Genomic DNA, 23,769 nt, shown 5'->3' with positions numbered 1-23,769 from the left:
TGTGTGTGTGTGTGTGTGTGTGTGTGTGTGTGAAATACGACAAAAACACGTACATATACACAGACACAAGCAAAAAATGTTTCGTAAGCTTAGCAAGAATCTAAACATAAAGTCGCGGCCTTTGTAAACCTGATTTACTGGATCCCTGGAACATGATTAAATTGCGAAAAGCCAGCGAGCAGTATTGTGGGTCATTATTCCTTAACATTAATATTGAAATGTTAAAGTCTGAAAAATTATTTTATTATTATTAGTAGTAGTAGTAGTAGTGGTAGTAATAGTAGTGTTATTATTATTATTATAATTATTATTATTATTATTAGCGTTATTCTTATTATTATTATTATTATCATCTCTGAGCCTAAAATACAAGAATAATTAACGAATACAAACATATCATATATATATATATATATATATATATATATATATATATATATATATATATATATATATATATATATATATATATATATATATATATATATATATATATATATATAACAGTAATAACATGCGCCGATATAGATCTGTTTATACTATCACAACAGATTTCTCTCTTGAATATTTCCACTGGCCTATTTCTCATATCCCTTCAGACGGGCGATGGCTGTACACGATATGTTGTTTGTGGTCGCTTAAACACGTCAAAAGAATATTTACATGTGATTGCAAAAGCCGGTGTTTGGCACAAGTTTGTCGAGGTTTGAAAGCCAGGAAAGGTTCGGTAGTATGAAATAATATAAGGAACAATAAAGCGTTTGTATATACAATGTGTGTGTGTGTGTGTGTGTGTGTGTGTGTGTGTATACCTCGAGTACACAAGTATGCCGTGGGTAAGAGGAGAGATTGGAATATTAATGTGGTATTCAATATTCAATAGCACCTCTCGTTTATAAGATACCAATAATTTAACTCAGAATTTTAGCATAATATTTACTCTCAGTCAGAGATTGTTTCGTGGAATGTGTAGTAGGAAAGTATTCAACCTCTGATGTGTTTATTTTAAGTATGCAGAAGAAACAATATAATTTTCCTTCCTACTAATTTTTTTCCTATTCTATTTATCTCAGGAATGATAACGTCAGCTCCTACCTACACTAACATACACAAATCCTTTCTTCCAAGTCGTGTTTTCCTTTGGTTGTGGCGACTAGTAAAGGAACTATTTAATATTCATGCACCGCTCCTCCCATTTGATTCTGTTTGACGTCCAAGAATGGTTTTGAAACGAAAATCTAAAATATATTAAAACTGTTTTCGAATTTCAATTTTCAGGGGAAATATGAGGCGGCCAAACGTGCACCTAAAATTTAATTCGATATTATTCAACGGTACAAAGCTCAGGCCTCACCAGGTAACCTTCAATAGAAACATTGTTATATCGCCTGTACAGTACAAATACACCAAATATGTGCGGATCCAGTGCGTGTGTGTGTTTTATGCTTTAGTTTACCTTTATATCAAGACAAAACATAATACAGAAAGAACAAACCTACAAAAAAAACATCTGTAGAGCTGATGGAGAGAGACACATGACGTAACACCGCCTCCCCAATCACAGGCACCCATGACCAACCTCCAGTGTCTTAACTCACCCTAATGCCAGGAGTCACGAGGGAAATGAGACAACTATGTTTACATCTCGTGTCCAACAGGTACGACAATCTAGTTCATTACTGATCTTTTAACCTTTTTTAACCTGGACATTGTGAAATTGACCACAATGATTAGAATTTAGTGATTTTTCTTCTTATATATTTTGCTGTTTATTATTCACATGTTGAACTCGGCATATATAAATGAACTGAAATTCATTGTCGTCTAACCTGTACCTGACCGTCAGGAAATGTTATGCATTACCTTGGTAGAAAAAAAAATGTTACCATGTAAATTAAAATGATGCGAACAGGCGTGAGAGTATAGTAATAATATTAGTATCCTTTCTACTACCACGAATACTAACATTTAAAGTCAAAATATTAATCGTAGTAATAATAATAACAATATCATGACATTGCAGATTAACCTTCGCATTACAAGACAAATCCAACGCTATTAAAAGCTTTTATCCCATTTGCACTTCATTAGCTGACATGCGAAGAACAATTAACACTCATGAAGCAAACATCCGACCAGTAATACGTACAATTGGTTCTACTAATTACAATCTGCAAAAATGGATAATAAAAACTCCACGATTTTTTGGTGTTATTCCAAATTACCTGCCTGAGAATGACGTTCAATTTACACGCATGTTTCAAGAAAGAATTTGTGCACCTGCAGTAAGTAGACTTGACCAAATCTCGTATTTTGCAAATGTTCCTCTACTAGCAGAAGCCAGTCAGTGATATATATACAAACTACTAAGACAGTCTTCAGCACGTATCACATAGTTGTCACATTTGAAGTTTTTACCATTACTATTTTGTTCAACGAAATGATACTATTCATTATTTGTATTGACTCTAAGTTATGAGGCAGTCGTGTATGAATGTTTGTGTGTGTGAGTGTGTGTGTGTGTGTGTGTGTTTTAGTATTGCTGTTACCATCATTGAGTAAATAGAAATCTGGCTTTATAGTAGAAAGACCATCATCATCATCAATGCCATCAAAGCTTGTTCATAAATTTTCCTCACCTAGCTGCAACTTGTCTATGAAGAGCCTTTATGAGCCAGAGGACGAGTGAGAATCGTACTAAAAAAGAAAAGACAAACACAATAGCAGGGTTTATGGGAGCCACACACCTCACAGTATTAATTATTCACCGTGGCTACATCCTCCTCGCCTTAGCCACATGCTCTCTGGATTTAATCGTATCCCTCTGTATATTGTTGAGGGAACTACGTGATATAGAAAACATTATATAGAAAAAGAAATATAGTTAATTTCACAATACTTCTTTTCAACGTCATTGTAATAATCTTAAAATGAGGTCTAAGTTGTTGATGATTATTTATTCAGAACTAATTAAGATTTTTCTTCTGTTCTCTTAAGCTGTGAGACTCTCTGTAGATATGTATAAATTGAGTAAAACGAAACAATGGAATTAACATAAGACCACAGCACTGCCTATACCAGCTGAACAATTTCCTTTTATAATATACCGACTATTAAATATCACAGTGTAGGTGATAGGATAAGACGAAAGCCTACCCCGGAGCAGCCTGTAGAAGGAGGAGTGTTCGCCACGGCTGGGATTGGCATATCAATTATTCAACTGCTACTTCACTGAGAGAAAAGCTGGAGGCAGTCAGTGGTGCTGGGAACCGAACAGAAATACATGAATTTATTATGCACCAAGTTCCTGTTCTGGATATATACACAAGTGTTAAAGGGGCAGATTATGTTTCTCGTAACATAGTTTAGATTGTTCACTACTTGTTCATGTTGTTTCTTTTATGAATAATTTATCAGAAGAATTTGATTAATCTCCACACAAGGAAATGAACGATGAGTAAGTTTTTCAATTATTAACCATCTATGCATGGTTTTACTGGAAAACATTGAAGATTAGACACCCCAGATTATTCCACCTTAAGATTGACCACCCCTAACGCTAACCTAACCCTCCCAGATTAGGTGAAATAAGCTGGGGTGTCTAATCTTCATGTGGTCCATATTGACTTCTTTTTTTTTTTCAGAGCAGATGATGACATTTTCGTACCCGCCTGTCCTGAGGCTGAGTGTAATGAGTTGAACTGAACGGAAGATGCTCGATTTTCGCAAGTAAAAGTTAGTTTACAATTGCCTGCCCTTAGGTTGTTTGTGACGCATCAACACGATAATTGTGGTCACCATAACTCTACCTAAAAGCTGGACGAGGTTCTTGGCTTCATTATATTGTGAACTGTCCGGAAGTTATGAGAATGAGTGAATAAATATTCCTATAGTAGCTACAAGTTCTTTCCAACAAGCTTCCCAGAGTCTCTAGTCGGGGAAAAATACTCAGTGTTTATGACAGTATATAATTTAGCCCTTTTAAGAGCTAAGTTTACGTTAGGACTTCCACAACATCAGCTACCATAAGCTTTTGTTTTGTCTCAACTCTGTAAAATTTATGGTTAAGAATATCCAGCCTTTGCCCTGATGCAAGAAATTTACGACCTATTACTATTTTAACGAAAGAGACGGAATTAAATTTTAAGGACAGTGAACCAAGACACAAGGACAAGGACCATACACCCGGTCTATTGTGAAATTAATTTGTAGATATGAGATTGAAACTAATCCTGCAATACCTCACAGGGGTACATGATAAAGGTTACACACACACACACACATATTGACCACTGAAGGGTCAAGACGTACCTGGCGCTCCTCTCGGAGCAGCCAGGTCAACTGTTAAGTTGGCCCATACCAACCCCCCTCCCCTGAACCCTCCTCCCCACCGGAATATCAACAAGTTCTCGCCAGAAGTTACAATTTCATTTAGGAAAGGAACGGAACCAGTGTTAAACAGAGGTGAACAGTGGTGAACAGTGCTTAAGTCAGTGAGAACAACTCAACAGTAGCAGTCGTACCCAAGTTAACCTTCACACAGTGAGGTCCCAGGTACCCAGTGATAACGGCCCGTGAGACCCAACAACAACCAGCGATGTGTTAATCCGTCTACGATAGGAAGGCCTAAGACCAAACCTCACTCATATAACACCAACTGTGAGGGAATTACTACACCACATGTCCCTCATAACACCATATGTGAGGGAATTACTACACCACGTCAAGTCCCTCATCACACCATTTGTGAGGGAATTACTACACCACGTGAGGTCCCTATTAACACCATCTGTGAGGGAATTACTACACCACGTCAGGCCCCTCATAACACCATCTGTGAGGGAATTACTACACCACGTGATGCCCCTCATAACACCATCTGTGAGGGAGTTACTACACCACGTGAGGCCCCTCATAACACCATCTGTGAGGTAATTACTACACCACGTAAGGTCCCTCATAACACCATCTGTGAAGTAATTACTACACCACGTGAGGTCCCTCATAACACCATCTGTGAGGGAATTACTACACCACGCCAGGTCCCTCATAACACCATCTGAGGGAACTACTACACCACGTGAGTTCCTCCTAACACCATCTGGGAGGGAGTTACTACACTACGAGTTTGCTGTTCAACATCTACATTAATCTGTATGTTCACTGTATGTTCCTTTACCTTTCTCTAATGAAGGCTTTTGTTAAACCACCAATGTAAGTAATAAGTCATTTATGTCCAATGTATATTTTCAGCCTTCGGGCTGGAGAATTGTTTCAATAAACCGTCAATTATTATTATTATTTTTACGCTGGTTACTGAAATGTTAACTAGTGAATACGTGATGATGTTTTTACTCTAGTTCTTGTGTGTGTGTGTGATAATAATAATAATAATATTAATAATAATATTAATAATAATAATAATAATAATAATAATAATAATAATAATAATAATAATAATAATAATAATAATAATAATAATAATAATAATAATAATAATAATAATAATAATAATAATAATAATAATAATAATAATAATAATAATAATAATAATAATAATAATAATAATAATAATAATAATAATAATAATAATTAACGGTTTATTGAAAGAGCATGGCAGCCGGAAGGCTGAAAATATACAGTTACATAATTCGGGAATGGGTCTCTTGATTTACAAATACTATACAAGTGACATAAGTGATACAAATATGATATATAAAAACAAGGTGGGGAGAAGCTCAAACTACAGGGCATTTCGACATAGAGACAATGGAAAAAGTAAGACTGACTGGGAGTGAATACACTGGTGTGTGTGTGTGTGCATGTGTGTGCGGTGTCAATAAACTTCCACTGACTCAAAATTCAATGCTTAGTGCGCCATCAGACCATAAGAAAGCACAAATAACTAGGCAAAACTCAGGTAATTAGGTAAAAATAATTATAATCAACACAATCTACACTATACCAACGTCTTAGTTTGTAATCATCTCACCTGACAAACAATAACCTCCATGAACAATACTCACTTATAAAGAACAGGTATGAACACTTTTAGAAATTCTCATTAACATAAAAACTGTGTCTAGCGCATGTAGATTGGGGTGAATTACTTAAAAGTTAGGTGCTAGTGATTAGGTTAGGTTAGGTTAGGTTAGGTTAGGTTAGGTGCTTGTGGTTAGGTTAGCTTAGGTTAGGTTAGGTTAGCTTAGGTTAGGTTAGGTTAGGTGCGAGTGGTTATATCTGTCCTTTGAATACACCAAAGAACAGGGTTGAAGAGGACATTAATAGACACGTGTGCGCGCCCTCTGGTAACACTCTAATTAGAAAATTTATTTTTTGTGGAGGATGGAGGTAAAATTTCAGTCTGTTATATATTTTATTTTCTTCTTCTGTTATTACATACTGCGTAGCGCTGTCTCTTACGGTAATTACCCTCGGCCAAACGTGTGTGAAAGACTTGGACTATTGTTGTGTGTGTGTGTGTGTGTGTGTGTGTGTGTGTGTGTGTGTGTGTGTGTGTGTGTGGTGTGTTTAAAGATGTTTGAGTATGAGCATTAGTGTGTTTGCTTTAGTTGGCCAACGAGTATATCCAAATTTACCTTGCATGAACTCGTCAATCAATCACGGTGTCTAGGTAACATTGAAATATGTTATAATGTGCAACTACGCTTCACCAACTAAGGTATATAAGCGTGTATTCTACTTTAGTAACTTCGATAGTCATCAGAAAAAAAAAATAAAGAGATATGTTGGTGTCATAATATATTACTGAGCTTTAGTAACTAATGGTTTGGGAGGGGCGTGTTTCTGGGGTTAGGTTAGGTTAGGAAATACGATAATGTTATAATAAACCAGTTATCAAAAATTCTAAGATATATTCGAATTAGTTAATGCTCCTAATGGTCTACCAACGAATGACTTAACTTAATAACTCTATTATCGACAGCAATAATTAATAAATCTATTTTAAATGATAATACTATACGGTGTCCTTAACAAGAGAAACACGTGACTGTGAGGAGCTCTTGTTGTGTTCCTCTCTGGCGACCTCACCCTCATGAGTTGTGTTTGTATATGTTCTGATGTCTTCTTTCTTTGTTGTAATAAGTTTACTCTTCCTCAACTGTTTATTTATATTTCGTTTCTAAATCCTTATTCCATTCTTATTTTTTTTCTCTCTCTAATGTTTTCATCTTCCTTTTGTCTTCTTCCCCTCTTTTATTCTTAATATCTTTATCAAACAAACTTTAATTTTTCACAATATTTTTTCTCTATGCTAATTTAGTTCCTATTAAAATGATTAAAACATTTACCCTGGAATTTAAGTCATTCTCATACAGAAATTCTCATTTAGCGTTAATACATCTACTGTACTTAGCAAGAATTATATCCCACATATTTGCTCCCCAATTCTCATTATTCCAGGCAGCCAGACTTTTTCTTCAGGTTCTGTTCACTTCACTCTCTTTATCAAGTCATGCATGCAGTTCTTCTCTTCAGACATCCTTACACATGATCCTGCAACCACGAACACAAATGTTTTCTAAAGGCACGTCCACAACATTCTAATCTCATGTTGAATATTTATAACCACTCTATTCAGGTTAGTTTTCACGTTTCGATAAAACTCACTTTATACACTTTTATCCCCTTGAGTTTTGATATTATTACTTTAATACTACTAGTAACATGCCACAAAGTAGGAGATACTTATACTTTATCATATACAGTATTAGCACAACCCACAGGAAACAAAATTAAGGTGTAGTTTTATTTAGCATTACTTTCACACGAGATCAATCAGTTCTCTGTCCTTGTGCCTCGACTCACATCATTCATTAGTAAGGTTAACCTTTACCTGGTATGCATCTGAGACTCATAACCTTTGTATATTCCCTGGATTCACCATTTTTCTCTCCCCGATATTTAAGTATTTATGTGATCTTGGAAGCTCAAACATTAATCTAACAGACTTAAGTTAATTTCCAATATATAATATGATGCAATCAATTATATTTCTTCCTGTATTCAGTAAAGGTAAATGACCCCTGCACCCTCAACACTCTCCCTCTGACAAAATTACAACACCAAATTATCTTCAAAACCAACATTTTCAATTCAGAAATAAAGACTACCATTTCCACCACCCAGAATGAGGTCGTTCACTCCTTCTACTTAGTCACACGAGAGCATATTACTGCACGAGAGGCAGGACGGATGGAGGAGAGATCCTTCACCCCCTCTCCTCCCCTTAAACACATAAACACACATCCTATTCAAAGACGAGAGCATAAACATTGTAACTAAAAGATTGGGGGGTCTTATTTTCTTACCAACACAACATTTAACCTTCATGCAAATGTTATATTCAATCACTGACCTTAATATTAACATTGCTGTTATTTGCATTATATAAGTACACAATTGAAAACAAAAACACTAACAACACAATATAGATTATATTTCGCTCGATTCAGATAAAAAAAACAAATTAAAACAAAACGCGAGGACCAAACACCAAAGTGCCGAAAAGGTTCACGAATAAAAGGGCAGTGCGTGATGTCTTTCAATGTCGTCGTGGCGTCTGGTGTGTAACTGCTTGAGCCACTTCTATACATATTTCAGTGAATATTGTAGTGATACCAATTGTAAACGCCTGTAAGATAAAGAAATCAATAAAACCTCTGAAGACTATAACCTGAAAGCCTTGCATGAAAACTACAGTATAGAAGCATTAATTTTATTTTATCACAAACCTGAAGCATCAAAATATCACGATACTGCTGTACTAATCACGGCAGTTTAAGTCATCGCCGTAAAATTTTTATTCCGGGTTATGAGGCTCAGAATACATGGCTTAAAGGCTCCGTCAATAATACTCAGTTAACACAAGAGTCTGTTTACAACGTCTAACTCCACACACGACTTGTTTTACCCGAGAGAGAGAGAGAGAGAGAGAGAGAGAGAGAGAGAGAGAGAGAGAGAGAGAGAGAGAGAGAGAGAGAGAAAAAGAACCGCCTAGTCAAGTCTTCCTCACCAATAGTCATCAGTGTCATGGATTGTCGTCACAAACCTTAAATACAACTAAACAAAATGTACAGTATGTCTAAATTTTTCATTTGTTGATGACTAAAGTATTTATTAACCTATATAACCTATAACACATCGTTTAAAGAGCTAAGCAAAATATCATCAACAACAACATTTAAATATATTCTATTTTCAATATCTCAAAATCCTACATATATATAATCTCACTTCATTACCAACTTCCAGGTGTCTTCATACCTGAGTTACTCGCCAGGTTACACTTTTCGCTGTGTACTCTACCAACGCTCGTGTATTGTTATCATCTTTATATACTAGTACAGTATTTGTGAACATAAATTTTCATGAAGTAAGTGATTTTACTTTAAGGTAAACAATGCTTTTGTTATAATTGTTGGAGCTGTTGTAATATTTATCTTCTTTAATGTTTGATCTTAGTGAGGTCGTAGCTCAGTGGCAGTGAGATGGGGTAAATAAACGTGAGCAGGAAAGAACAGAAACCGTGAAGGGGGAAAAGAAAGAGAGGAATTAAGTGCAGTTCTCAGAAAGATTATAGCAACTTAAGGATTTTTTCCCATTAATTCTTCAGTGTTACTTAAAATACTTTAAACTAAGAAGCTTGAAGGAAGAATTAAGAAAAAAGAAATAAAGTGAACAGACATAAGTGCCGTTATCAGCTCCAACAACTTAACAACAACAACAACTACAAAACGTTTCAGCTGCAGGAGAGCGGGGAAAGAGTTTTCTTTAGTTTAACAAATTTATTGACAAAGCTTGGTGTACAGTTTGCCTATTCTGAGTAATTCAGTCAAGTCTTGACACTGAGGGTGGTATCACTTCTCACTGCCACGCAGGACAGAGGTTCATACACAAAGAAATAGAAAGGAGCACCATCTTGGGGAGAGGACGGGGAGTTAACAGGGGAGAGGGAGCACCATCTTGGGGAGAGGACGGGAGCAGGTAGAGGGAGCACCATCTTGAGGGAGGAGGGAGGGGAGAGGACGGGGAGTTAACAGGGGAGAGGGAGCACCATCTTGGGGAGAGGTCAGCGGCACCTAAGGTTAGACAATGGCTAGTTGAGGTGGATGAAGTAGATAGGTACAGGTGGTAGTGGGTGATGGTAGTTTGAACAGTGGTTAGTGAAGGTCAAGGTGGGATGGTACTGAATAAAGGTGGTGGTGGATGATGGTGGGTGATGGTGATTTGGACAGTAGTGAGTGAAGGTCGAGGTGGATGTTAGTATTTAGTGAATAAAGTGGATGCTGGTGAATGAAGGTTGAGGCGGGAGTCATGGGTGAAGGTTGTGGGTCGAAACGTAGATGCTGTTCTTCACTACTGTCTAGTGTAAGATGATACTGTATCTCGCCTGTTACAAATCTTAGCGCCTTGTTTTGTACCCTCCTTGGCTTAAGAGTGTGTGATCTCGGGGCCAGGTGAGTGAGAATTGGGGATTAGTTCAGCACAGGAAAGATCATGGGCTTGATAAGGTGAAGTTTTTGTTCCTCTTGAGAGATACCCCGGAGTCTGCACACGCTTACCAATGCTGTTTTTCCCAGTGTTATTTTTTCCTTGCTTATACTTTACTATTAGGCCATGTGCTCTTCATTGTCTCTCTAGTGGTATAATAGAGTGATAGTCTTCCTTCCTGGCATCTATTGTTGAGTCAGAATGTTTACGATTTGTGTGGCGACGTCGGAGTAAGAGATGTTTAGCAGTATAGGTTAAGAACAGCGTAGGATATAATACATTGCCTTGTAGGAGTCAGTTTAGTAGTGCATGGGGATCCAGTTCATATGTTAGAGTTCGTAAACATAAGAGTAATATATATTGCTTGAAAGATTACTTAGTGATCTCCCTCTGATTTTTTACATGTGCATGTGGTGAGTGAGGGTGGAGTGGTTGGTGAGTCAAAGGGAGGGTGAGGGGTAAGAGGAAGGGTGAGGCGCTGTGGAGGCAACCCGACACGCTAGCTGACACATCTGTTGTGGATCATCACTATAACCTTTTTTTCACGCACTGTTTTACGAGAAAATCTTCCCGAATGCAAAAGACTAACAAACACGCACACACATACACAGATACACACACACACACACACACACAAACACACACATATAAGGTAAATATTATTGAAAGAGCATGACAGCCAGAAAGGCTGAAAATATGCAGTTGTGTGTGCGTGTAATAATTAATAATAGTAATAATAATAATTAACTGTTTATTGAGAAAGTTCTGCAGCCGAAGGCTGAAAATATACAGTACATTAGGCAAAAATGACTTATTACAAACAAAGACATGGGGTGGGTGGGTCGTTTAACAAAAGTTTCCGTTACTAAAAGGAGAAGGAACATGAATTGAACATACAAATTATTATAGTTTGCAGTTGATGGCCCGGGCTGGTCTCTTGCAATACTGTGTGAGGTCAGGAAGTGTGTGTGTGTGTGTGTGTGCGCCAGTCTGTTATATACTGTAGGTCGAACATTTGTCAGGCGTAAAAGACAGTCAATTAACTCCTCGTGAATTAAACACTGTGGGATACTCCGTCTCTCAACTCCGTGTGAGGAGAGTTAAAGAAACTTATCTCAATCACACCTGTCACGGAAGGTTATCAACTTCTGTCTGTTATTTCTCTCATACACACACACACACACGCACTCTGTTCCGACACTATGTATTCTTAACTGATTTTCTTTTGGAGGGAGGGGGGGGTAAATTTATTTCTCTTTGTCGATCATTTTCATCGCTCTACACATTACCTATATATGTAAATCCTCTCACACTTCTATGTTCTCTGGTATTGTTTGTATCTGACATATATCAATCATTCTATTGTTTGTTTGTATGTGAACATACAAATTCATTTCCATATACCGTATATATCTGTGCTATCCATGTTTTTTATGTTTCATTTGTCGTATTTGTTCATTCATTTGTTTATATTACTATTCAATAACGCGATTGATAACTTTGATATGAAACAGATGTTTTTCACTTCGTCCAATAAATTTTTAACTAACATTTTATTTTATTATCAACTTTTTTTTTACGATGTTGCTGAAGGCAGAAATACGAACAATATATTACTTCATACTGCTTTAGAAATAACTGAATTGGCTATTAAGTTTATTATTTATATTTTTTTCTTAATGATTGATGTAAATGGAGATGTTTCCTCCAAGCAGAGTGTGTTGTGAGGTACAGGTGTGTGAAACTGTCTAACACTTCACAACATTATAAAACACAACCTAGATAAGCAATTAAGACAACACAGATATACTGACAATAAGGACACTTGTCTATCCCCGACACATAAATGGAATGTTAATGCTGATAGTTCATTTGGACATGAACTGTGTTGGTTATTATAAAGAAAGATGTTATACAGAGTATTGTAATGAGATTATCGACAGTAATTATTATAGCTCAAGCGATAATCTTTGTAATACAGCGGGAAAAATACATTTAGGGTACGTGTAGGAAAACAATCTTTAGTTTACTTAGCATTATATATATATATATATATATATATATATATATATATATATATATATATATATATATATATATATATATATATATATATATATATATATATATACATACATACATACATACTGTACATACATATATATATATATATATATATATATATATATATATATATATATATATATATATATATATATATATATATATATATATATATATATATGCTTAGTGTCAAATTAGATGGCATTAGTTTAATAAACTTTTGTCTAGTTAATGACATCATTAAACCACGTGGTGGTCATGTTTGTTATCCAGTTACAAACACAGAACTTCCTGATTGTTCTACACAAAATCCACTAGAAGTTAAACCTCGGCAATCTGCAGGAAAGCTGTCAAATGTTTAGTCTTGCCAAAATGCTTGGGAACCTTTTAACGAGCACAGGTGTTCTCTGAGGCCTTTGGTGGACTCTTCCAAGACGAGTCTTAATGAACACACGCGAGTGAACTTTTCACCCCGAGGGAAAATTGTTCTCACTCGACAAATTACTGAATTGTCTTTGAAGAAAATAAACATTATGGAAGTCTCTAAAGATCACAAATCGAACCAAGTCTTAAGTGAGATGCATCGCAACACCACTTTTGGGGTCAAATCAATCTGTAAACGACACAGTTTACTATGTTCATCTTCATAAATATATAAATTAACTGACGATCTTATGTAAAATGGCAAGAAACTTACTTAAACAACATCTAACAGCTCTTAACTCAACACACTAAACTCTTGACACTGCGAAGTAGGAAGAACAGCTGTAGATTCATACTGAACAGCTCGTAATGTAAGAAAATTTTAGAAAAACAAATAAAAATTCTCTGAAATATCTCAATCATGAAGACAGTAAGAATATCCAAAAAATATCTATACATAACCTTATAAATATAAACAAAAATAAAACAAAACACGAGTTAGACTGAGAAGATCAGTAACCGGTTCGGGTATTCATATCATAATCTAAACCCAATATCGACGGTGGATCATTGGTGAGAAAATGGTGCCTCTGTCCTGATAACTAAAGAGATGATTGCCATTCTTAGAAACTGATATGAAGCGATAATGATATACATCACTTAATATTTTAATATAATTGCCCCTAAAATCCTTAAATTGGTACAAATTGTCGAGTTAATGTTTCAGGCGACATTTATCATTCCAGGTGAAACTCATGAAGGTAATTGGAGGTGCAATCAAGTCATTCTCTACGGAAGTGAACGTCCAGAACGCTTGTATGAAAACAATAATCCTAAACACAGTCAACTCAGAGTTAAATTTCTTGTTATTTTAAGGTATACCTCCGGGCACAGTCTCCACAACACACCAAGAAACAGGAAAGTTATCACATAAAACCACACGATATAATTTTAAACCTATCCGATGACATTCTCAGACCTATAATCAGTGAGAAGAGTGAATTCAGTGACCTACAAGACTCTAGATTCCTATAACACGGTTCTGTAACACTTAAATACAAAATTCAGTCAAAAAATTACACAGCACCCGAATTATTTGTTTTCATAATATGGTAATGGTTTCATAGTTAATATTATACAGCCAAAGATAAACATAAAAAATATAATAAATTCAAAGAATATAAATCAAACTGTGTTGTCCATTTAAAAAAAAAATAATAATATAAAGTTTAATTGGCCAGTATAAATAATTCTGACTTATTTACTGTGAGTATCTCTTGAGTCCCAACTGACAGTGATGGCTCTCATGCACTCACTCACATCTGTCAGAGGTAATACACACACAAGTACAGAGTAGGATATATAAATGTTACATCCATCAACAAACTCACAGACTTCATTATTCTTCTTTAGTAACGTAAAGAAAAGTTTAATGACAGAATAAAACAATAAATTTAAAACTACAGTAATATACGAAATGATATATAACCAAACAACACAGGGTAATTATAACACTAACAGCTTTACGAGTGACTAAGTTCTGTGCTCTGACCGGTGTTCACAGTACATTAGCCAGTCATTGGATCAATTATCAAACAGACCTTCACAATATTTAATCATGATCATGTAACTAATGATGACAGTATCTAAAACACTAAGAGGGTATAGTTCTCTTGTTTACATATAATTAACGAGATTACCGAGTCAATTAATTCTTGTAAATAAAGAGACTTACTTTTGTTAATTGATTCGTTATTACTTCCAATCTTCACTCTGTAACCGGACAAAGTCAATCCATACTAACTGAGACACAAACCCAATACACTATAGTTTATGTTCCCAGATACAATATTTACTCGGGAGTGTCAGGCAAGAAAATGTGAACTAATTCTGGTAATATAATTGATAATGATGTTTGAGGCAGCTTCTTAGACTTACAAGTAAATAAGAAATAAAAAGGAGATACGGACGTCTACTAACAATCTCTGCTAACCGAACATGGAAGGTATTTGGAAGTAGTTTTAATCAGACTTTTATCATCGCATATGCAGACTAAGAACACCCTAGTTGTTTGTTGATGTTATAATGCATTACTGCTCTTTAGTTAAGGTATTAATAATGTGTGTTTTTTGGTGTAAATATATTGTTAAATACGCTTATCATTAACAAATAAAAGAATATATTGCTTTGTATTTATAATTCTCCAGAGGAACACAAGAAATGTGATTCATATGTATATTTAAGTTATATCAATAATTATTTATAAATATTTAGAGCTACATTCATATATCTTTATATATTTATAAAAAAATAACGATGACATGGAAATGATATAACTACAGCAACTGAGATTTATTTTTATTATTTAGCAATGAAATAAATTTTATATGATTCTGAAAGATTACAAAGATTATGATTCTAAAATTGTCCATCTACCGAGCAGCGAATACACTTATAAAAACCGGCAATATGTGTGATTGCAAAGAAATGTGCACTGGCAGTAGTCGCTTCCCTAAATTATTATTTTTTTTTTCAGTATTTCAGTTTGCCTTCCCCAAATTTTGAAAAACCAGAAGCGTAACATCAACAACATACACATATCTACAGGAAGTAGCTGCATTTCACGAGTGGGATTCACACACACACACACACATGCACACTACATATGTTGTGTTAGTGATATGATGGAATACAAGGAAGCTCAATTTGTGCGATTGAATTTCCTTTCTTACCACCCAAGAAGCGCATTGAATTACCCGCTACTGCTCACACAACACAGGATGAAGGGTGGCGTGACCTCAAGATACAGGTGAGAGGCATTTCCTTATACCTGTGTCACGTTCAAAGTTTATTTTCTATTGTCGTGTTCACCAGTTTGTTTCCCGAGTGACACAAATGAACAGTTTACACCATCATGTCACCATCATATCACCATCATGTCACCATTATGTCACACCGCTTCAGCAATAACTCGCTCTGCTCTTCAGTCTCATATTCGTCACCAATTTTTCAGTGACAAGAGAGAAAATAACACAAAAACGAGCTAAAAATACATTTGAATTTACAGAGAAAACGATTTTGCTTTCGTGACGTGTGATGAGGGGAATGTGTTTTTGTGTTGATTTTTTTCCTGGTTATTTTTATTTCGTATTTTTTTATGTCATTTCCATTATTAAAAAGTGGAAAAAAAAACAGTATATTAAATTCTTACAATAAGCTCAATCTAAATTAACCAATGAGTATTCTATTTTTTTGAATCGAGTTTGTTTCGCTATTCTTTTTTTTTTCAAGGATTTTTTTTACATACATAATGAAGTGTTATTTTCACAATTCTTGGGACTCTCTCTATTAATATTTCTTGGTCTATAAATAAATCTTCTCTCTGACATACTGTACAATATTTGATGTTGAAACTTTGTAAATTTTCTGTTTAATTTTCAGTTATGTAAGAAAAAAATATACTTCTATGTTTCGCTTTAAAAGATTTCAGAAATAAGTAACATCAAAAGTTTGTGGAATCTCAAGTGTGATGCATGAAGAGTATCATTATATCCTCAGTGAATAACAATTACGATGGTTTAAACCCTTCACTACCGAGATGCCACTTTTAATAATTCATTTTGCCAGACGATTTTATTCAGTTGAGAGGGGAGCCAATACACAAGGGGTTAAGGTTATAATATGAATATAATTAATGACACATCATATACACACCTACAAAGACCTTAAGACTTGCCAAGGACACCTCATCGATCTACACTATATTCTACATAGATTTTACCAGACATACTTTATCAACCTGTCATGTTTACACCTTAAACTCCCTACCGTTTATCACAACTCCCATATTTATTTCATGACATTGTTAGACGCATTAATCACGCTGTCATATATATGTAGGTCAACGCTCGTCATATTCATGCTTGTCAGAGTTACGTCAACAATATGTCACAGAAACACTAGAAGCACGTCATCAACTGTCATACACGCGTTAATGTTTCATCAACTTGTCATATATATGTCAGAGTAATGTCAGGGATTTCTTTAATCTGTCATACTGTCATACATAAACCATGAACTAACCTGTGACATGTTACACGACATACAATCGTACAATATGAAATTGGTCAACCCATCATGCAAAAAAGGGGGGGGGGCGGAAGCAGGAGGCACATCATACATACGTTATGAACGCGTTAGGGAAACGCTGTATACACATCATGAACACGGAAAAGACTTATACACGGAGTGTATAAGACCCGATGAATATGTCACGAAAAACTCACAACCACATCATGCACTCGTCTGAGTCAAGTTATGCTCACGTAGATAACGCAGCAAGGTTACGTCACTGGCACATCATGAACACGTCAAGAACACTAAATATATAAAATATATACGAAGAAAATACATGACAGTCACGTCATGAAAGCGTGTCAGACTGGTTATGCACGCCAAGTCAGCGTAAATGGACACATTGTGCGTCATATGTACGCCAGGATTTGGAGATGTTCCAGAAAGCGTTTTTCGTCGAAGTGTTAATGAGGGCAAACACTCGTGGCCGTCACGGATGAAATACGATGGTCTCTTTACGGCTCAAGTTACCGGAAAGACCGAGACGTTCAGTGAGGAAGGTAGAGATGAAACGTATATTGGTACACACATAAACACCCACTTACATACGTGCAAGAATACATAGACACAGACACACACCAAAGATTAATTTGTCTTTATTTCTGTATAAACGTCAATCTGGAGCACACACACACACACACACACACACACACACACTGTTCTCAAACATATGAAGAAGAAAATAACAACAGGAGCATTTAGTTGACCTACCGTGGGCGTGAGGCGGTGTTCCACTAATGAATAACTCCGTGGGTTAGTTGTTGATCTGTAGTGTTGCACCTGACTTGTTGGAACACTGAATAGAACTCACACGAAATCACCAACAGTTACCTTAATTACACTTAATAGTCCAGAAGTCACCTCACAGAACTCGTGCGGTGAGGTGGTCTTGATAACCGGGGGCTTTACTAAAATCCAGTTACTGAGTCAGTCAGATTAGCCAGGTAGCTAACGAATCGATTAAACAGTCTACAGGTGAGTCAGCTATACGACCAGGTAAAAAAGCTATAAAAAAATTAACCAACGAACAAAATTACATCGCCCAAGTAAGTTAATGAGTCAACAGGAGACGATCACTGAGGAACGGTGGTAACAGGTCCAATTTTTAGAACAGACCAGAGAGGGCAAGAGTCAACCAGCATCACTAGACTGTTATTCAGAAGTTTTGGAGAAATGGAGCCAGAAATTCACTCCACCTCTCAGTAATTACATTCCCAGCATATCTTAGGCAGCAGTGTTGGTCTCCTGTTTATTAGGAGTCTGTTTGAAGCCAACAAAACACTCTGGTTCCTCGCGCGATTTTCTTCCGTTTATATATTTATATATCTATAACAGGAGGTGTATTCTGTGGAGAAGAAAATCACATTCTTTAAAGGACTGATAGTGACCAAGCTTGAGTTGTAAGTCTCCCTCCTGGTACGAGTCATTCACCTTGGAGAAAAGAAAAAACAAAGTCAATTATCCAATTAGGAGTTTAACTGAAAACCCTCCACCTCCAGAAAACAAGTCATTTATCTGATTAAGTCGCAGCGTTTAGAATTCCCAGCTCAGAAGGCGAGAGTCTCAGTCATAAATTAGTGTGAGGTGTTGGCCCTGAGGGTGTCAAGCGTCACTCGGGAGGTGGGGCGTATCTCTTGATGTTGTGTTGTGGTTGTGTTGGCACCCCACCTGCCTCGACGTGGACAACAACGCTCGCTATTTTTAGGGAAATTGTGAGAAACTCTTGTTGTTATTGCCATAAATGTTTTCCTTAAGGCTGGTGTGGTAAGTACTTGATTTCGTATGGTGATGTTTATGTTATATTATCACCAAGAACTATTTTCTGTTGACAGTTACTGAACACAAGACCTTGTTAAGGTCGTTGGCACTAACACACAATGTCAAATTTATGGATACTCTCGCGTTATTTCCTTTCTGTTAATTGTATTTTTTGTTTCCATTCTTTTTCCGGTTAAGATGCGTCTACAAGGGGTTAGATTAACAGGGTCGTTCACACACACTACAATACTTATCAATAGTTAGGAATCGTAAGAACATCATTTCATCCATTAGTTTTGGTAATATTTTTTTGTTCTAAATAGGTAATTCAAGAGCTTAATATAGTCTCACAGTACACTGGACTGTCACTGCATTTTATGTATCTATTTACTACACGAGAACAAGAGTGGAGCCATGCACGCGTGACAGACCAGCACTCCACCACAGCCCGTGAGTGAGTGAGAGAGAGAGAGCGCAGCACCGAGACACCGTTCACAACACGGTCCGATGGAACACTGGCGCCGAGCACGACTACGGTCACCTCAGGGTACAGCTCGCGTGCCAGCTGACTCCGCCCACTCGCGATCCTGGCGCCTGCTCAGAAGGGCGGATCCGGTATGGACATAGACCGCCACGCCTACTTGAAGACACTGTATAGGGTATCTTAGGTCATTACAGGTAAATTTCGAAACAGAGAGAGAGAGAGAGATTGAGAGAAAGTTTCTTTCTTTTCTTATTTCTCTCCAAAATGTTTTTCATCTCATTTTTATTTTCCCATTATCTTGCCTCTCTCTCATCTACTTCTTATCCTCTATTAACTCTTCATTTTGTTATTGTTAATATTATATTTGTATGTAATTATTATTGTTAAAAATGTTTTGTTATTTTATCATTCTCCATTATCTTATCATTCTTCCTCGTACTTTCTATTTATCTTGGTGTTATTTTCCTGTTATTGGGGTGTTATTACCGTCGTTTATTTTATCATTACTGGTGTTCTTAGTATTGTCCCGGAGTAAAAGCTTCTTATTTACGACTCATGAACGTGTGTCATGAAGCAGCTATTGATGCATCTTGAGTCCGAGGAAGAGATATAAATTGTTTTCTTTCACACACGAGCGAAAACAATTAAGCACTAGAATTTATGAATCGTTTAGACTTTTATTCTTCGAGGACAATCATTAAATATTTTCTTCATACATATTATTCTAGGTATTACTTTTTTTTACATACATTGATTTATATAACTGTATGACTGTCTTATTTGTTATGTTCATGATATTTGGGGAAAGGCTTACACATCTGTTAAGTGAATGTTATGTTTTTATTTTTCAATCAAACAATTAATGAAAATATGGAATTTGTGAGGATTTAGTTTTGTTACATTGGTAAAATTCTATTATGCAGTAAGGAACATCTGTCATATCCCCTCTAGTATACTGTACTGTACTACAAAACACAATGGTATAGAACAGATCCTTAGTAAATTATTAATGTACCATATAGTCGTATATAGAAAATAAAGTGTATATGTTGTGTGTGTGTGTGTGTGTGTGTGTGTGTGTGTGTGTGTGTTACGTTTATATTCATGTGTGTGTTTTGAAGGGTGTTCGTGCGTGTCGTAATTCTCTGCCACATTATAGATGGTATACAACCAACACAAGGTGAGCCAGGAAGACTTGGCTCTTCTCGCGCTCTCCAGAAGCCCGCACGTGACCCTTCCAGGGCCAGCAGGAGCCGCTCGCCTAAAGGGAGTTAGTTGTTTAAACCATGAGTGTTCGTGAAGTCTTGTTATTTTGGCTCTAATGATTAAATATTTTATGAGATTCAACCAATATATATCTTGCAAAATCGTCTTATTATTATTATTCTTTCTCTCAGTATCAATTTCTCTCTTCTTATCTCTCTCCTCTTATATATTACATCTCTCTCTCTCTCTCTCTCAATACAATCAACGTTCACATTCATCATCCATCAGTCTCTCCTCTTTAATGGTATTCGGTGAAGGTTCAACATATCCTCTCTCAAATATCGACCAAATTGAACATACTATTAGACTGGTCTCTGCGGTCCTTTGCAACGATTCAGACATAACACCTCGGCAGTGATTATTTTGTGGCTGTGTGGCCTTGGCTAGACCCAGTGATGTCTTTTTGATTGAATTGATGTGCACTGAAAAACGCAAGGACTTTAGTAACTTAATAAGAGTATAAAATATTCATGTTAATGTTTATAATGCATTACTGTTCTTCAACAATTGTAGTCTTTCAGCGTGTATTCTAGTTTAGTTAATACAATAATCATCCCTAATTATAGATTAAGATAGAAGTAAAGGAATGTATTACTGGAGGATAATACATTACTTACAAATATTTTATAGAGAATAAAATACATTTTAATCCTATATACCATAAATATATTTTAAATCCATGTACTTTGTTCTGAGTTATTATATATATATTTATCTTCATATCTCTCTTGAGGTATGTTATTAATAAACACAAGGTGGGGATTACAGGTACGACTACACCTGGTGAAGCTTTATTTAACTTAACTTTGAATTCATGTGAGGCCATATTACATATTGACATTTATCAAGAATTTATGATCTTCCCTTCCTCTCACCGTGGGAATAGTTAACTTCATGTGGATTTTTCTTTTCCTGTAGGTACTATTGTAATGAGTCAATAACAAACATGAGATATTAGTTCCAGCAATGATTATGTTTCTGGTATACCGAAGCCAATGTCCCCCTTTGTGCTATACAGACTTTAAAACATGAATTAAATTATGTATTTGTATTAGTCTTGTAACCAAAAATATATATATTGTAATTCCTTTGACTGAGAGATTCGTAAAAGTGAGTCTTTGAAAATTACTTCACATTGTTTTTTCTGTCATTATATTGATAAAGGTTAATTATAGAGCCTTTGTTTATTTCTCACTCTCAGAAGTAAACAAAACCAACTTGGTAGGTGACTTGGTAATTGCTCAAGGAAGAAGAAATATTATTGATTTGTGTAGTACAGAGGTCATTACTTTTAATATTCCAACGTGACCTTTCACCCAGCAGAGCTATTTTCTTTCCTCCTTAACTTCCAATCCATTTACGACTTGTCATTCTTATTCACGAACTTCTTGGTTAAAGGTCAAGGACTCATTCTGTTGTGGCTTTTACCTATGACTCACCTACACGGGTTAAGGAGACTTGTTCAGTGTTATGAATAATCTGAGTATTGAATAAACTATTATCTACGAAGTTTCTGTTATCCTGTTAATTGAAATAAAGTAAAAAAATAAAAATATTGTGTGACTGTCTTGAATAACTGACAAGGAAATTAGAGTTTTGACGAATTAATGAATCACTGTAAAGAAAACAACAATATCTCATTAACTGAGTCGATAATTCTGAGGTCAACATCCATAACTAGGAATATATTACGCGAATTATTAATAAATTATGTGTAATTATCTTCATATCACAGCATAATATATACTTGGTGATAAGATTTCGTAGCTACAGAGAAGATCCAAAACAATTACAATTTTCATTTAGACCTAACCTAACCTAACATGACCTGACCTAACCTAACATAACCTAACCTAACCTAATTAAAGATCATTTCGACTTGAGTCACGTTGTAAGTGAAGAATGAAAACGACATAATGAATAGGCCTGGGTAGACGAGTCTGTCAGCCAGCTATAGCGTGACTCTCTCCGTCGGTCTAACACTAGCAACGCGACGAGGAAGAATGGAAAGTCGTCTCGCGTGTGGAAGTGTTCGATTTTTTTTTATTCGCCTCTGCCGAGCTGAACTTCACGACGCCACACACTGTAAAGTACGGAGAGATTCCCGGCTAGATAATGGAGCGAACGGGTGAAAAGAGCAGCGTATGATTTAATGGTGCAGCAAACAGGTGAAGGCAGTGATGTGTGGCTTAATGGTGCAGCAAACAGGTGATGGCTGTGTTGTGTGGTTTAATGGTGCAGCAAACAGGTGAAGGCTGTGATGTGTGGCTTAATGGTGCAGCAAACAGGTGAAGGCTGTGATGTGTGGCTTAATGGTGCAGCAAACAGGTGAAGGCTGTCATGTGTGGCTTAATGGTGCAGCAAACAGGTGAATGCTGTGTTGTGTGGCTTAATGGTGCAGCAAACAGGTGAATGCTGTATTGTGTGGCTTAATGGTGCAGCAAACAGGTGAAGGCTGTGATGTGTGGCTTAATGGTGCAGCAAACAGGTGATGGCTGTCATGTGTGGCTTAATGGTGCAGCAAACAGGTGATGGCTGTCATGTGTGGCTTAATGGTGCAGCAAACAAGTGAAGGCAATGATGAATAGATGTCAAATTACTGTCTCCGACCATTTATGAAATTTATCGTTCAATAAGGTCACTTTCGGTAAATCACTTTGTCTATTACGTTCATCCACCACGTCAACTCTTCATGTTCATCCACCACGTCAACTCTTCATGCTCATCCACCACGTCAACTCCTCATGTTCATCCACCACGTCAACTCTTCATGTTCATCCACCAGACAATCGGAAGTCAGGTGAACATTAGCCGTATATGACCGAGACTATGAATACCTCTAGGATATAACGTTACCTAACCTAACCTAACCTAACCTAACCTATGTATACACAACTAAAGATCTTAGTTTTTGAAGTGAATTAATACATTATAATATTGATAACGCCTCTACCAGTTCACAGAAATGTATATGGTTTCTATATTTCTCTGTGGTATATAATATTTCTTTATTGACCACAGAAGAGACCCAAATTTATATTGTTATCAAAGAAGAAGATAATTTGATTAATATTATTGTTTATTAGTCTCGTCGCCAGGACTAAAACGGCTTCCTACGTCGGTCA

The 23,769-nt window shown here is 36.1% G+C and overlaps 1 protein-coding gene across 4 annotated transcripts in view; it reads right to left on the bottom strand.

Moving 5' to 3' along the window:
• The window catches only part of LOC121857698 (zwei Ig domain protein zig-8-like), a 128,371-nt gene extending 108,956 nt beyond the window's left edge, over window positions 1-19,415 (bottom strand). Inside the window, exons 1-2 of one of the 4 annotated variants that reach the window (XM_042353780.1) lie at window positions 19,326-19,415; window positions 17,848-18,141 (exon numbers count right to left, since the gene is read on the bottom strand). The gene's annotated coding sequence lies outside the window, so the exon portion shown is untranslated. Of the gene's footprint in view, window positions 1-17,847; window positions 18,568-19,325 lie in introns of all 4 variants that reach the window. The other 3 variants (XM_042353777.1, XM_042353778.1, XM_042353781.1) reach the window with 3 other exon arrangements.
• Between the last annotated feature and the right edge of the window lie 4,354 nt (window positions 19,416-23,769).

This window comes from Homarus americanus, unplaced genomic scaffold (assembly GCF_018991925.1).
Source record: "Homarus americanus isolate GMGI-L3 unplaced genomic scaffold, GMGI_Hamer_2.0 scaffold16712, whole genome shotgun sequence".
NCBI lineage: Eukaryota > Metazoa > Arthropoda > Malacostraca > Decapoda > Nephropidae > Homarus > Homarus americanus.
Note: the sequence above shows the minus strand (reverse complement) of the source record. Positions and strands in the feature narration are given on the sequence as shown.